We start from the raw sequence: 15,582 nt of genomic DNA on the forward strand, positions 1-15,582 counted from the left end.
ATCCGCTGTTAGTCATCCTACAAATTCATGCAAAGTCATTCACAGCCAAAAATGATGAAGTGCCAAACAGCGGCACTCCTCCTTTTGTCACTTTAGGCTACAATTATTCTCCTTCTGTCCTTCTCTCCATTGCTCTCTCTCTCTCTCTCTCTCTCGCTCGCTCTCGCTCTCGCTCTCGCTCTCGCTCTCGCTCTCGCTCTCTCTCACTTCCTCAGTCTCTTGACCTTAACACCAAGCGTTCTCCTTCATTTTTGGCAGGCATGATCATGTTTGTGCTCCAAACTTTTAAAACCCAAAGGAAAAGCATTCACCTTTCTAGTAGAATAGACCTAACATTATCACATTTTTCAATCACTTGCACAATTTATTCATTTTCCAAATCCAAAATCGAGGAGAAACAACACATAAAATACAGCGTCGATGAAAAGTGCCCAAGACCAGGTGCGTAAAAAAGACTTACACGCTAGCAGGGAATCATGGCATGATAACAGCTTTAGTGGAGTTATGATGATATTTAAAAGAATGTGGTATCAAACTAAATTTCATCCAGTTGAAGTTAACTGTAAAAGGGAATTCGCCGCGAAAAAATGGGTTTCCGACTATGCTTAGTCTGACAATATTTTTTAAGTTTCCTGTTTATCGCCTCCAAAATTCTTGGGCGGATAGGACGTCACAAAGGCGGTATGCCAGGCTGTGTGTGTCAGAAAAATGTCATATTAATCACAGAAATTACAGTAATTTACCTGAGAGTGAATCAACAGCACCTCTCCTAGTTTCAGCAAAGTGATGTGTGTGTTGTGATGCGTGATCCATTGTGTCTCAGTTGCTTTGAAGGAGACAATTTTTTTCGCACCGTTTAAAACAGTTCCCAGGAGTATTAAAATGTCTCCGACACGCTTTCGTCAATTCCCCAAGGATCAAGAATTCAATCAAATTCATGCGCATTGTATTTTTTGTCTTGCCTAAATTAGCCTGTTAGAGAGGGTATCACAAGCCTCTTTTACACAAGCAAACATCTCCAGTCATTTGTTTGCAAACATCACCAAACACCAAGTTTGCCTTAGTTTTTTTTTTTTTTTTGGGGGGGGGGGGGGGGGGGGGGGTTTGGTTTGTTTATTTTTTTACAAATTTGCAGCATAATCCAACCAGTTATTTCCTGAGCCAGAAATTTTAATCCACTAAATCAGTTTATTATCCATCAAGTCATTTTATAACCCATCAAGTCATTTTATATATAACCAATTTGGTTTTACAGTCTACAAATTCATCTCCTAATCCACCAAATGGTTTCATAATGTGCAAAACTGTCTAATTACACAACAACTCATTTCATAATCCACCAAGATGTTTCATAATTTGCATAGTGGTTTAATAGCCTTTAATTATTTATTTATTTTTAAAAGATAAAAAAAACAATAATTTCCAGACGGACTAATCGGATCCAGGATTATTTTTGTATCCCTTGACTTGAAAAATGAAAAAGAAATTCCGTGATATGCAGCAAATAATGCAGAATGTAAATGTGATGGCTATAGGCTGAATCACACCACAAAGACCGCAATTATGCAGATGCAGAACAACAACGACGATGAGGATTGTCACTGACTAATTACGGCAGAGCTGCAATTATGGAGATTGTAGGTGGCGCGCAATCGGGGTGCAGTGTCAGTACAGCCATCCTGACAGGAAGCACTGAAATGCTGATGATTGCAGCGGTGGCAGCAGATGTTCCCACAGATGTCTTCAAGTGCATGCTGCGAGGACATCTCCGCGGGAATTTTGTTTGTTTCAGGCACGACTCAACACCAAATAATCCTCCCCTTTTCCCCATTTGTTCTCTTTTCTTCTCTTGTCTTGCTAATTAAATAACAGGATGACTTCTGTAATCAGTTGCCTTTACTGGTGTTTAAATATAATATTGTAGGATAACTAGAGGTGACTTCCGGTCAAGTGGATGTCCTAGGTTTGAGGTTGCTTGGACAATAGAGCATAATGTCATACTTAAGACCCTTTAAATATCACACAAATATTGCAGATACCGCCGTTAGTGTGGTTGCAAGTTGTGGGAGCAGACCGCCAGTCTCCTGTAAACATAAAAAGACCTCTAAATTTTGGAAATGCAGTCTGGCCAATCACTGCACAGAACAGTGTCCGATGAGACCCAGTGTTAGTGTAAAGTGACGTGATTATTGCCAAAATGTGTATGAGAAATTGATAAATAAAAAGCAGGCCGGTGCATTGCTGAGAGACTTGATTACTTGGTTATTCAATGGAAGAGTCATTCAGAAACTGATTCTCAAACGATTCAATAATGACAGTCTTTATACTGTTTCCTTTTTGTGCAATTGCGTTTTAATGATTGTAATAGTAAATACAGTTCGCCAGATCTATAGATACATGTTTCAATTTGTTACTGTTGCCTTCTCTCTTTGTTAAATGTAATCATATATATTTCATATATATATTTTGATAGATGCCCTGCGACTGGCTGTCGACCAGTTCGGGGTGTAGTCTGCCTTCGCCCGTTGACGGCTGGGATAGGACTCCAGCACCTCCCCGTGACCCTGTATAGGATAAGCGGTTTGGAAGATGGAAGATATTTTGATAGATTGTATTACTCTTTTAAAGGGCAATTAGGTTTAAACTGTATAAAGGAGCCGGCTGGAGATGTGATTGAAATGTTTCCAAAAATCCATTCAACCCAGATAATTGCAAGGTCTGGATAAAGGTTCGTGGTCATTCAGTTGAATCTTTTGTCTTTTCCAAGGGAATGTATGTCTATTACCCACAAAAATAATGGACTGCTGTTAGGGTTGGAAACCAAATGCTAATACTGTGATACTTCGCTTTGCTGAGGGGAGACCGGTGTTCTGCCAAAATGTCCTACCCATGTGAAACTTCCTACTGAAGGCTGATTTGATAGCCTGTTCCGACAAAAATGCCTAATCCTAACCCCCACCCGCAAGCGCATCGTGCATTGGCAGGACGTCTCGACGATAGGAAGGAATCTCAGAACACCGGTGTTAAGTACCCGTAGGTTGGTATGGGCTGATTACCAGTTTCAAAGTATACCACAGTTTTTAAAAAGTCACAGTTTCAAAAAATGGAAAACGGAAAAAACCCTTTCCATCAGTGTTATAAGATGTTTTTGGGGGGAGTTGTCAGTGCAGGAACACTGACGCCACAAATCATACTGTCAGATTGTGAAACTGGCTCTTGGCTCTTGGTTCAAGTGTTCACCTGTTTAGGCATGGATGGGACAGTCTCTAAAGAAGTTACAAAGAAAAGAAACAGCTACAGCAACGTCTGCCCACACCTGTCACTTTGTTTAAGTGTGGATCTCGCTGCGAAAGAACTGTGGTCTTGTAGCTTGAGACTCTGAGTAAACCTTCAAGTTGTTGAAAGGAGACACAGTTTGTCCTGAAGAGCACTCAAATTATTTTCATTATTGCTGTTTTTAAGTGACTGTGGTCAAAAGGTGCAATTATCAAGACATAACCCTTACTTTTATTACAGGGGTTTGTATTATTTTACACTAGAGAGCAATTGGCTGAAGTATTATCTTCCTGATGGAAGCATAAGTTAACCTTGAGCCGCTTTTGCGACGCCATTCCAGAGTGTGGAAGATCCTAGAAGGGAGAAGAGCAGAAAACAGACCTTCAGTTTAGATAAAGCCACTTTTTTTTCTGTATATATTGGGTTTAATACCATCATTCTTCTTTTTTTTTGCAAGTAGAACACAGGTTACTATGGATTAACAAAATGTCAACATTTATGTTTTATAACATTACATATCTTAACATGGGCAAATCTAGTGTGGCCAAATATCCTCTTTTTTGCCCGGGCATGTCCACTTATTTACTCCCTATCCAGGCCAACGGCAGGGTTTTATAAATAAATGAAAATGTCCGCTTTGATTGGTTGTCACTCTTTTATGAGAGGCGGAATGCACCGTTATAGGCATGTGTGTCATTGACACTGGCGGGTGGGGGACCTGGAAGAGAAGTCAAGTAGCAGTAGTTATGAGGTGGAGCAGATGCGCTCAGTTCCAAGTGTAAGTGACATAGAGAACAGTTAGCTGCTGAAATGGGATGGAATGGAGCCCTGCAGTTGAATAAGCAAGCTATATGACATCCCGTTCATGCGTCTGTGTATCATCGCTGTCGGTCACTGGACCGAGAGGTGCGTTACATTTACGGGTTGAACAAGTCAAAAACAACTGCAGTCGGTTCGCTCCTGACTACTTTGGAGTTGAGGACAGTGACGACACACGAACAAGGTCACGGCAGAGTTGGGCATTTTCCTAAAAATTCCCGGTCCGTTGATCGCCTTATGCCTGTAGTGTGGGTACTCTTCCACCGTCCGTTCAGCCTCCTTTTTGTCTGGCCGGACCAAACAGTAATTGCCTGTAGGGGCTTCCATTAGCGTTTTCGTCTACCAACTTCAACCAATTCCGGCTTACCGATGGAACGGTCTGTCTATCCGTCTATGACGGACACCGGTTTTCCTGACGTTAAACGATAGACGGGAAACGTTTTAAAAAGACGGACTAAGCAAAGACGGAAGGGGATTTGCATCTTTGAAATCATAACTAACTTGGTCAAGTCCGAACGGACCTCACAGTCCATTATTGATGGACGCCCGTTTTGCTGCAGGGACCTAAACGCTACCCAGACTTCATTGACTGTATATGTACAGCAGGTGGCGGTAAGCACCAAAGAGAGATTCATCAGTTCCTCAGGATGACTAAGTACATACTAAGTTGCTTTGAATACAAATACAATTTTACAGACTCGTTCTTGTGAGTTAATTTTTACATTTCTACTTTTGTTTTTTGAAAGAGTGGAGTTAGGAGGTGGTGTAATGGTATTTGCCACACCCCACACTAAATTTCAGAAGGCGGCAGTAATGCACAAGAACTTGATAGCCAACCGCTAAAAGACAGAAGAAGTAGAAGAAGATGAAGACCACCAGGACCTTTGGCAACAATGTGACACAGGATTTTGGTTAAAGTAAGCAAAACTTTAACGTAAAACTTGGGTGTAAGTGTAAAGCTGTTTGAGCAGCAAGCTGACACATTATGATGCTCATAGTGCACTCCATTTACTATTTTAATGAAATGGGTTTAGAGAATGGATGGATGCATGGATGGATTTTTCATCTGTTGGACCTTTTTTTCGGATTGACGATACATGGACTGGCGGACCTTTGAGGTTTACTGACAGAAGCGTGGTTAAAATCACATGACTGACAGACAGATGATTACAGTTTGGTTCGGCTTGAAAAATAGACGGATTGATGGATGACGGGCGGGTACCCAGGCTACTGGCGGATGACTGGCGGATGACGAACTTTAGTAAAATGCCCACCTCTGGAATTGGGATTGTAAAATTTTCTGGATTTATTCCAAAATGCTTTCTCTGTAAACAAGCTAGGCATTTGTATTGCACATTAACAGTTTAATCTTGATATGAGGTCACTTTGACAGGCTCCTTTTATGGTCTTGGTGTCTTGATGTTCAAATTCCAGGGAAACATACCATCCATACACATGCTGCATTGCTTTGCCTTATTCCCCATGCAGATGCATATGTCATCATTAACAGTTGAAGCATACATAAAGCATGGATGTCCTTCTTCGTCTTATCTGTAAACTTGGAGAAGACGAACTGCACCCAAGGCAACGAATTTGATTTAAATTTCCATACTGAGTATACATATATACAGTGTGTATGCTGTCAATACTTAACGCCATACGCCGTCTCCTATAATTGTTTTACACTCCAAGTTGATGTCCTGCAGGCTTCTGAGAGAATATTAGTGTTCCGCGAATGGGTTCTGGCCCGCTTTACTAATAATAATAGCGGCACTTAAAGGGCCGGGGCTTAATTACCGGCTCTTGGCTGACCTTGCTGTCTGAACTTTGCTTTAGATCGTCAATTGTGGCTCATCAATTTCTATGTTAATGAACACCAGAGGCTATGGGAGGGATGGTGCAATTGTCTCCAGACACAGTTGGCTTCCCAGAGACCAGTTGAAATAACTGTTTGGTAAGTTTTGTTAGCAGTGACATAAAAAAAGAATTAAATACCCTCACACCTATCATCCATGAACTTTAAGAGCGGTATGATGCCTTGTCACTAGGCTGCTACTCATAAAGGTAGTGCGATCTTAAGGTATGACACCCCAAATGTTATACAATTTTGTGAAAAATATTCCTTGACAGTAATTAATTGGCAAAACAAGATAAAGCACTTCTTTCCATTTCATGTCACTGGTGCAGCCATATGACCCGGCTGAAGCACCTTTAGAAAAATTAACTCTCCACAATGTCATTTGTTTTACACAAGATGACTTTAAGAGCTACCAAAAATGAGCTTATACTATGTTTAGCCTTTGTTTGTGTTTACATATCTTATATATATAAGTAAATTATATACACAACATATATTTTTAAGAAAGGGAGAATATATATATAGATCTTCGACAAGGAGGTAAAGTCTTAACATACTTTACAGTTTAGAATGTGTTCAGCCAGCAGTAGTTATACAAGATGAACTCAAATAATCTCATACCTATTTATAGAGCAGTTTAAAAAAAACAACCGCCGCTGAAACAAAGAGTTGCATTAAAAAAAAAAAAATCAAACATAACGCATGGAACACCATTAATCATCATCATTTTTGGTAATAAAAACAAAATGTTGCTCTTTGAAAACCAATTGGGTGACAATTTCAAACAATCCTGCAGCGCCTCCTTTGTGAAACATAACATACAAACCGAAAACCACACAAAGGTTTTCAGAGGTGAAAACACTAAACTAGCTACGAATGGGGATCCACCTTTGAGGCACCACTGTACTTTTCTCCCCTGTACCTTTCCCCTAGTTCCTTCAGGTTCACAAACTGACTTAACCGTGCTGGACAATTTAATTAAAGCACAGAGAACATACTGTTCATGCATCTATGTCCTAGACCTAGATGATAGCGGAAAAGAAAGATGATAGTGGATGAAGCCTTTCATTCTTGCACCTGTGGGATTCCAACACCCCACTGCTATCTTTCTTCCTCTTCCATTCCCTTCTTCCCATGTCTTCATCTTCTTCTTCTCTCTCTTCTTTCCTGTATTCCTCTGGATGGGGGGGAATGCTGATCCTAAGCCCAGTACTCTGATTAAAAGGAACCGTCTCAGATGGGGGAAACATGAGCAACACTCCCGTGACAGCTTGGGATGCCGGCTCCGGATTGGCTGCTTGATGTATAATTCAGGTTAGAAGCGAGATCTTAATGAGCCGGGATAATGATGTTGACAAGTGTTTCGGCAAAGATGAAAAATACTTGCGGGTGCACACTGCCTTCTAAATGAATTTAGAGTGACAAGACGTTGCTGGATTGTATGAAACACATAACCTGAAGTGTGAAATTGGAATAAATGTCCTGGATTTCCAACTTTGAATGCCAAAAGAAACATCTCTTCATCCTCAATGCAAACTGTTTCTTTTGTTGACTCAATTGCAACACAGATTCTTTAAAAGAATACAAAAGCACAAGGTGTTGACCACCTTGCATATGGCTTTGGTGTTAGTGAAAAGCATTGAATTAATGGCTGAGTGAAGACATGTCTGCTCTGGGCCTTTGCCACTCACTGCACAGTACATATACTTCTTAGTTGACCTGATCTTGGCTTCTTAAAGTTTTGGACTTGAGATGGTCTTCACTAAAAACTCGGCCTTGAATTCTCAAAGTGTTTGTTCTGACTTGGTCTTGAAATCCATAGCCTTGGTCTTGGCTTTATCCCAAATCCTCAAAGTCATGGTCTTGACTTCTCTATTCGGAGACTTTCTTCTTTCCCTGGTCTCATTTATTAATGCGGTCTTCACTACATCACTACGTCTTGGCTTTGAGCTGACAGTGGCTCTATCTCCAAGGCTTGTCCTTTAACTAGGCTCGGGGACCAGAACGTAGCTGGTTCAGAACCTGCTATGGACCAAAACAATCTCCATGAGGAACAAAAGACTTACCCTGGATCAAAAAAATATGGGAAATGACTGGTTCCTTTTGAGTTTGCTTCCAACCACTCTCTTGGTGTGCCCTTGAGACATAGGTCATGCTTGGAATCCTCACTCTGAAATATCTCACCCATTGTGCATGCATGTGTATATTCTTACGGAGGAATGTGAAATGGTAAAACACTTGGCAAAGACTAGAATAAACTTTATATTTGAAGTATTCTTGACTGACTCTTGTCAGCGAGGTGGATTTGCTCACGTAACTCCTCCAGGCTTCTGTGCTAGTGTGCTACTTGTCTTATTTCCAAATGGCTTTTCACAATGTAAGCCGATGCTGCTTGTCAGCATCCTCACCACACGCTCGCCGAGCTGCTTCCCTCCTGCTTCCCTTTTATGCCGCCATACACGCTCGCACCGTTTGCTACCTGTAAAACCGTCAGAGCCTCGGAGGTAGGTAGTTGGTGAGCTGCAGCGAGAGAGAGAGAGAGAGAGAGAAAAAAATCTAGATCCCTGTTGAAATATTTAGTAATGCTCGGCATGCTGGGGGGAGAAGGAAAAAAAGACACCACGTTCTGAATGTTTTGCTTGCTTGTCACTGCATTTTTAAGCCGGCTACTGAAAGACATTGACAAATATAGCTGATTTAGTCCACAGCTTCTCAAGCTGACGCATTTTTGTACCTGACGTTGCATCCTTTTAATAATTAACACTCTCCAGTACCACAGGAGCTGCAGACGGCGAAAGACCCAGCAGTTACCGCTTCCACTCTTGTAAAAACTCAGACAATTTGTACAAAATCTCATATTCCTGAGAGGCTCTGATTCCCTCTCCTTCAAGTTCCTCCCCGTAACTCAAATGACTCGGCTCAAATCGGGCTTTAATGCAAGCGTGGCTCCCACAAAAAATAGTAGTAGGGTAATTCGTAAAGACTGTGAGGATGAGGAGAGCTTTGTAGCTGGTGTCAGGGGCGATGATCACTATATCCACGAGCAGAGGGGTCGGCCAACTAGAACAGATGCAGACTTAACTCCCCGCCTCGAAATAACTGATTCAAAAGATAACATAGTGGTTCCTTTTTTATTCTGATTTCAGTACTCCTTTTTGACACAGATGCACTTGGCAGATGACAGCGTAGAGCAGGGAACAGCATCATCTCTGCAATTATGAAAAGGTCACAGTCCACAGCTTGGCATCTGTTAAGAAAACTCGTTGGCTAAGGCAGAGCTGACTGCCTAGTCGCAATTAGTTGGCACTCGGTAGCCACAGGGTGAAAAAACAATGAGGTGTTGTGATGCAAGGTAAGGAAACTTGTGTGTAGTTTACATGTTCTTCCTGAGTTTGTTCTGGGCCCTCCAGCTTCCTCCCACATTCCAAAAACATTCATGTTAGGTTGAAGAACGTGAGAATTTTCCATAACTTGTAACTCAAATAATGCATAGGTTGACTCCTAAATCAAGGCACCACTGTGGGCTCAGGCTGGTGGATCTAAAAGTGGGCAGTCTGCGCCACTGTGGAAGTGGTCACAGTTGACTTCAATCATGGCCACTCAAAGTTTCTCCTCTAAATCCCTTAGAAGGTCAAGTGGGCACTTGAAGACCCCCCCTCCACCTCTGATTATTCGTGTGCCCCCCATTGCTTTGCTGCACAGTGGGATAATATAAAAATATAACAATATAAATAATAATTTGTTAAATGAATTGTGTGCCCTGCAATTGTCTGGTGACCAGGTCAGGGTGTCCCACCCCTACCGCCTGAAAACGGCTAGGGTAGGCTCTAGCATGCCCGCAACCCTTCTGAGGGTAAGCGGTTCAAAAATGGATGGATGATGTTCAATTAAATGGTTTCCAGAATGGTTAAAGGGGGTTGGTGCCCACTGTTCACATATTCATGATTATGAATGAAATATATCTGACATCCAACACATATCTGCAGTGCTTGGTATCTGTCAAATTCACTGAAATGGTGTTAGACCAGCTGCCACTTAGACAAGGTCTGAACAGGTGTAACTTTAGATTGACTTTCTGCTACCAAATTGTTACTTTGCCAAGCACACATCCGACACCCCCGATGCTGTGCCAGCACGCCAAGCTTGGCGGAGACTGCTTTGCCATTGGCAAACACGCACAGGGAGCCTTCCGCTGCCATGAAAATTAGGGTCCGCTGGCATTGCGCTGGCACAACAATATGAGACCACTTCTGGGAGGGACTCCATCTTCCCCACTACTGTAACCATGTAACCATGAATAAAAGTAACATTTCAAAAACCTTGTAAAAACTGCATGCAAATTTTGTCAGACTATGCCCCAACTCGCTTTTTGTTGCTTTTGTTTTTTTATGGGATTGCTATTGTATTGCTGTGGTGTGAGACCTGGGAGGACCAATAATATCCAAATACATTTTTTGGTTTGTCTATCTACCAATGATATACAAGGCACCCGTTTGCATCCCAAAACAAGTGTGCTAACTATGGAACTTGTTTTTACCGGCAGAGGCCTCTATACAGCAGGTGCTTTGCAGCTGTTTGCGAGAAGTAAAGCTATTTGCAAACAGAGCTGGGCACTTGACTCTTTTTTGACCCTCCACCCTTGACCTGGGTACCCTTACGGTCGCGACCATATTCATAAACATTGTCGGCCCCCGGCCCGTTCCGACCACTGCTGCCCCCCCCCCCACCCCCCCAAAAAAAGTGCATGACGCCACTGCGGGAGAGATGCTAACGGAAGAGGTTTATTTAAAGACAATTAGCTGGCTAAATTACTATTCAAACCCGCTGTGGACACGCTTCAAACACGCCACTTACTCACGTACTTACCCAGCTGCGTGTACTAATTTCCATTGCGAGCCCTGGGGTTGGTTTTGTCGTATTGTATAGTTATTTGGGTCCAACAGATGACAAGTCTGCAAGCATTCAACAAGTTACTTATTTTCCACACTTCCCCACCTTCACACTTCCCGGCCTTCAAAATAAAAGCATGCCAGCAAACCACTATACAGCAGTTTTGCTACGGCGTATTTCCGGAACTACGCAAGTGCATGATGTGCCATACTTGAGTGCTGCGCGCAGCTTGAATATACTCCCGGACACAAGTTGTTTTGAAAGAAACCTAAAAAGAAGCCTTTCACCGAGTAGGCTGAGATGAAATTTGGCCGCCTCGCAAGCACGTCACACGCATGAGGGCCGATTAGTGGGCCGGACTAAAATCCACTTCCGGCCATGCTTAGTCCAGGCATTTTTAAAAATGTGTCCCCCCCAACCCGTCCACCCCAAAAATGGGCATCCGTCCGGGCCGGAAGGTCCGACCGGTCTGGCCCAGGGACGGACTGCCCAGCTCTGTAGACATGTTTGCAATGTTTTTTGAGCCCTGATGAAACCCAACATTCACTAAGATGCAAGCACATGCCTTTCAATGAGGTATTTTCTTTAGGCTACAATAATGGCTACCGCTAACAAAAAATATTCAATGAAGTATTGTAGTTTACTATTTCTGCGCCAGATTAAAAAAAATGAAATAAAGATTTGTGAACATGGAAGTCATTTTTAGCTTTTCATGTCTTCGCCTTATTTTCGTTACTTTCGCCAAGTTTTGCGATGTGTTTGTGGACAACAAAGTCTAACGGTGGGTAGCTAACTTTATTTAGGCTACTGAATGTTAGCTTCCCACCAAACAAATGGTCAATGAAGAGTAGTCTGCCTCCCCCTGCTTTGCAATGCAAGGTACCCCACACCCCACCGTCTCCCCCAGACAGCCACCCCTCGCAGCACCCCACCACCCCACCGCACCGCCTACTGATTCGTCAGGTAATGGCTACATTTACAAATAAAAGGTGCCTAATTGTAGCTAGCAGAGTTGTGAGTTAAGAATGTAGGTGTCTTTTGACACTGTTCGGGCATTGAAGGACTGGCAAAAATCCTTGGTATTGCAGTGTTAAACATGTTTTGGTTGACAGGGAAACTTGAACAGGGAGAGGCAACAGACATTAAGAAGTACAATCAGGTAAGAACATAGTGACTGCTGCGTTCAGTAGAATAACATGCTCTAAATATGTAAATAGACAATGGACCATTACAAATGCATTTACTGTGTTCATACCAGTTAAAAGTTAGGATACACTTTCTCATGCTATTGAAGGAGAAACTGTCCAAACTTTTGACCTTTAGTGTAAATACGGTACACAAAAGCTGTGTAGACATTGAATATGATGTAAACATGACACATTGGAGGTATATTAAATGTGATGTAACTACGGCACATTAAAGAGGCCTATGGTACATTAAATATGTGGGGAAAATGGTATTAGGAATGTAGATAAATCTCATGATATACATATGGAACATTAGAGGTGTATGGAATGGTTCACTGGGAGAGTAAAAGAAGTCAGATATAGGCACTAAATTAGAATTGGGCGCTGCAGTGTAAGCCTCAGTGCTGGTTTAATTTCATGTGAAAGTGCTGGCTTGCATGCAAAATTAATTACCCCCCCAACCCCACCTTCTTGTTTTTATTATTTTCATTGTTGTTTTTAAACTCGCTGGAGCATCCCTCGTTGGGGAATAAATATGTTCTAACAACTTTTTTTTTTTGCACGTAGCATTGTGTGTATATCAGGCAAAATAGAAACACAATTAAAGCTTGCTCTATCCAGACTCCCTGTTGAGGTATTTCGGTTTCCCTTTTGGTTTCTCTTATTTTTAATTTTTTCTTCAGATCATATTGGAGAAAAGGTGTGACATTAACTGTGGAGCCATAAATGGAACAGAGTGTGACTCATAAGAGCAATACATTTAATTAAATGTCATTAATACAAAGAGCACTATGGATTGAATGCTTGCTTACTACCATGTGTCTTAAAAGGGTGGTTAGTTTTAGTGTCAAGTGTGGATCGGGATTTGGACACATTCGCAGATATGACACGAAGTTGAAGAGTAAAAAGTCTTTATCAAGAAAAATACAAAGTAACAACAGAGATCAGGATGGGAAGAGAGTGCAACCTCACTCCAAGAAGGTTGGCTCAATTTTTCAAATGTCCAAATTGTCCAGTTCTGTACATGCTCCTTTTCAGTGTTCCTTCAGTCATATATTCTTCAACTCCTCCAAACTAAGAACTGATTGCAGCTCAGGGTGTCTCAGAATTAAAAGATAAACGTCAGATTTAGATGCTGCCAACGCATTTGACCAAAAATAATTGCACTGTATGTGGTGTCATAATAAGCTCAGATAAACTTAGATCAAAATACCTTTGAGAAGAAAGCAGAAGCCTTTCTTGTCGGCATCAATTTGTCTGGTTGTTTGAGTCCTTTTTAGTTTTGATTTTGTGCTTCCTTCTACATGATTTTTGTGAAACTATTTTTTTTTTTAAACTTGATTGCATCCTAAAACAAAAGTTATTTCTGTCCATGCTCAGAAAAGTGGGACATAATACTAATTCAGCCCAAATAATCTTCAGAGTACAACAGAATTCCTTGCCTAAAAATATTCAAAAACATTTTCATACACAACATAATCTGTATAGCTTCGGGAACAACAATCATAAATTTACTCGACCAAAATTCCAAACAATTATCGAAAGTTTTTGTGTATGTATTACCGGTGTAAAATTATGGAATAAGTTCAATTCAGACTCAAAACAATGTTTAAGTTTGAATCAATTTAAGAAGAAATACAAAGAAATTATCTTTTTGAATTATGAGAAAAATTAACTGTGCAGATGCTAACGAAGTAGACTGTTTGTGTTTTGCTGTTGTTGATGGGAAATTGCAGTAAGCAAACTGTATTATTGGTATAAGGAGTGGGATTAAATTAATACAATTTTGTTTTGCTATTGAACAGCTTGATGCTGTGTTTTTTTACTTGTATTTTTTTGTCTTGATGATGCCTTGTGTTGTCGACATCTACATGCTCATATAAATTCATTCAAGAATAAAAACAAACTCAATTTCCCACAACGGGTCATGTGAAACATCATCAACTGTAGTGGCTCGTGTGAGTCGATGAGGGTGGGAGGCAGTGGGGTTTGTCTTGTGATCAGCCAGGAAGTTTCTCTTTCTGGAGGCCAACGAGTTGGAGGTGGATTTATGTCACGGCTATATTTTGTGCATGACATGCAACTTTCAGAATCCTACTCGCACCGTGAAAGGAAACAAGTGTGGAGGCAGGCACGCACTGACGTCCTTCCTGAGAACTACACTGCTGCACAGTGCTTATACAAGAACATCCCTCCACATCCGCACGCACGCATACACACACACGGATACACACTGCACATCCTCACTGATGCTGAGAGTTTTGGATGTGAGCTGCACTATGTTTAGTGGAATGCCTAATACTGTACACAGAATATGAAACACACATCGAAGAAATAATGTCAATTTCAGAGCATTTATTTTGTCAACCACAGGTAGTGGAGGCATCTATATTATTTGAGAGGAGGTCATATCTTTGGAGTTATGTGAAACCATATGGAGCAGAAACATACCCTTGCTAGTCGCTTGGGTTAGGGACCAATAGCGTGCACAAACTGCAAAAATTCTACAATTGTTTTTTATTTAGTATATTGTTACCGATGTTGAGTCCTGGACCCATTTTGGGTGAGTGTGTTTTTCATACAAATATTCATTGTAATTGTTACTTTGCTTGTTAGTGATAGATGACAGTGCATTCCACCTTACAAATTCAGGTTAAAAAAGAAACATTATTAAGAAAGATATTCATCAGAAATAGTATTCTCTAGGCTATAGCAGTACCTGTATTCATATTTGAATTTTGATGCGTGTGCAGTATTACCAACACCCCATCTAACCCGCCTCCACGCAGATTTAGACCGGCCCCGTGCCGGATTTGTGCCGATCACATTTCTCATTTACAAACAATAATATATGCTGCTGAGTCATTAACAAGTCAGTGTTAAAGCCTTGATTGTCATGTTTTAAAGATTTCTAACTGTTACACAAATATTTAATAGTGACATTTTATAACAATAAAACACTCGCATACCTTAACAATTAATTTTAAAAAAGGTGTATGAATGGGGGCATGATGTCAGTGAACAGAGGCTGGTCTTCCTGTGGCAGCTGCATGCGTTCAAGTCGCCAGTCACGACGATGACGATGCACACATGCGTCTACAAAGAGCCATCCGTGGCGTCCGTCCTCACCTCCCCCGCGGGCCATCTGGATGCAGTTGCTCCTCTGCGTGGAGATGGCGCTGCATGTGTATAGCAGGAGGTTATGTTTGTTTGCTTGATGGTTAGTCAGTCAATCAGCAGAATAGCACTCAAACTAGCACTCAACTATGTAAATCATGGGTGTCAAACTCATTTTGTCACGGGCCACATCATAGTTATGGTGTCCCTCTGAGCGCTGTTACGACTGTGAACCCATATAAATGTATGATCGCCTTATATTATCACATTATTCACAACAAAGTGATAGAGAACTAGTTTTGAAATCAGAAGCCAGTAAATAGCTTGTTCTATTCCCCTGAAAATTTCAGGGGAATACAAATGTGTCTTCAACCAGGTTTTAAAAATGGACAGCGAGGGGGCTTGCCTAACATCTAGTGGGAGGTCATTCCAAAG

General features: G+C 41.4%; 1 protein-coding gene across 3 annotated transcripts in view; it reads left to right on the plus strand.

Annotated features, from left to right (window-relative positions):
* Positions 1-15,582, plus strand: part of il1rapl1a (interleukin 1 receptor accessory protein-like 1a) — a 271,904-nt gene that overhangs the window by 10,567 nt on the left and 245,755 nt on the right. The window lies entirely within an intron of this gene.

This window comes from Filicampus tigris, chromosome 14 (genome assembly GCF_054856515.1).
Source record: "Filicampus tigris isolate MCC_2025a chromosome 14, RoL_Ftig_1.0, whole genome shotgun sequence".
Lineage (NCBI taxonomy): Eukaryota > Metazoa > Chordata > Actinopteri > Syngnathiformes > Syngnathidae > Filicampus > Filicampus tigris.